Source organism: Marmota marmota, unplaced genomic scaffold, assembly GCF_001458135.2.
Source record: "Marmota marmota marmota unplaced genomic scaffold, marMar, whole genome shotgun sequence".
NCBI lineage: Eukaryota > Metazoa > Chordata > Mammalia > Rodentia > Sciuridae > Marmota > Marmota marmota.
The window spans coordinates 49,032,659-49,034,769 of NW_025999853.1; the positions used below are offsets into that span (position 1 = coordinate 49,032,659).

Genomic DNA, 2,111 nt, shown 5'->3' on the forward strand with positions numbered 1-2,111 from the left:
GACACAACATCTTTGTTTGTATGTGGTGCTGAGGATCGAACCTGGGCCGCACGCATGCCAGGCGGACGTGCTACCGCTTGAGCCACATCCCCAGCCCCCCTCACAATATATTTTTATTATATCCTTTCCCCTTTCATATCAAGTAGCCGCTTTTACTCTATCTTCAAATAACAACTTCCAGTTCCCTTTTTTGTTACTCATCTGACATTCTTTAGATTCATTATATAATTTTCGAGATATGATGAATTGTATGTGGTATCTCAGGTGTAGCTATCATAAAAGAGTAAGATGAGTAGCACACACCTATAATCCCAGTGACTCAGGAAGCTTAGGCAGGAGGATTTCAAGTTCAAGACTAGCCTCAGCAACTTAGCGAGACCTTGTCTCGAAATTAAAAAATTAAAAGGACTAGGGCTGGATGTGGTGGCGCATGCCTGCAATCCCAGCAGCTCAGAAGGCTGAGCAGGAGGATCATGAGTTCAAAGCCAGCCTCAGCAACTCAGTGAGACCCTGTCTCTAAATAAAATACAAAAAAGGGCTGGGGATGTGGCTCAGTGATTAAGTGCTCCTGAGTTCAATCCCTGGTACCCCAAAAAGAGGGGGATGGCTAGAGATGTGGCTTAGTGGTAAATTGCCCCTGGGTTAAATCCCCCAATACTCCCCCTACAAAAAAAAATAGAGAAGATAATGCTATCAAAGGTTAAGCATCATTTAACAACAGGGATACCTTCTAAGAAATTGTTCTTGTACAAATATTACAGTGGATATTTACATAACTAAGCTGTGATGGCACCAGACAATATGATCTCCTAGGATCACCAATTTATATACAGCCCATGATTGACCAGAATGTCATTATGCACAATTAACTATTTTATTTCCAAAATGCTTTCTAAAGATGTCTGACATGTAGGTGTATTTTTATTTATCTCAATGAAAAGTCAAATCACTATTTCCATCTATTTTCCATTTTATGGACCCTCAAGATTTGAGATTGTTCTGAACTTAATATGGAATTTTTCATCATTTTATTCCCTCCTCCTCCCCTGAGTATTAAAGATTGAACTCTGGGGCTCTCTAGGATCTAAAATCCTAGCCCAGGCCCTTTTTATTTTTTATTTTGGAATAACATCTTACTAAGTTGCTAAGGCTGGCTTCAAACTTAACAATCCTCCTGCCACAACCTCTCAAGTAGCTGGGATTAACAGGTATGTGCCACCATACCCAGTCATTAAACATTTCTAAATATATCCGGGCACAGTGGCATACACCTGTAATCACAGTGACTTAAGAGGCTGATTGATACAGGAAGATTGCAAGTTCAAAGCCAGCCTCAGCAATGGCGAGGCTCTAAGCAACTCAGTGAGACCCTATCTCAATAAAATACAAAATTGGGGCTAGGGCTGTAGCTCAGTGACAGAGTTCTTGCCTAGCATGCATTGAGATATTGGGATAGATCCTTAGCACCACATAAAAATAAAACAAATAAAATAAAGTAATTCTGTACATCTACAACTACAAAAAATTTTTTTTTTATTTGAGCTGGGGATGTGATTCAGTGGTTGAGTGCCGCTGAGTTTAATCCCTGGTAACCACCCCCCCCCAAAAAAAAAAGAAAAAGAAAATCTAAATATAGAAATAAAAGGAAAAACAAGAACAACTTAGAAGTAGCTGAACATTCTTCACCAGTTTTTTGTGGGGTTTTGGTGTTTTGTTTTTGTTTTATTTTTGTTTTGTTTTTTTGTGGTGCTAGAGATTGAACCTGGGGCAAGCACTTTACCAACTGAGCTATATCCCCAGCCCCTGTTTTACATTATTTTTGTACTGGGATTGAACCCAGGGACGCTTTACCACTAGGTAACATCCCCAGCCCTCCTTTTTTTTTTTTTTTCCAATTCTAATTTGTTATACATGAAACCGGCCCTACTTTTGAGACAAGGCCTTTCTAAGTTGCTGGGGCTGGCCTTGAACTTGCCATCCTTCTGCCTCAGCCTCTTGAGTTGCCAGGGCTATGGATGTGAGCTACTGAACCCAGCTATTGTTTAAAAATATATATATATTTAAAAAAAAAAATATATATATATATATATATATATATATATATATATATA

The 2,111-nt window shown here is 38.9% G+C and overlaps 1 protein-coding gene across 2 annotated transcripts in view; it reads left to right on the forward strand.

The window, feature by feature from the left end:
• The window catches only part of Prim1 (DNA primase subunit 1), a 20,754-nt gene that overhangs the window by 8,656 nt on the left and 9,987 nt on the right, over positions 1-2,111 (forward strand). The window lies entirely within an intron of this gene.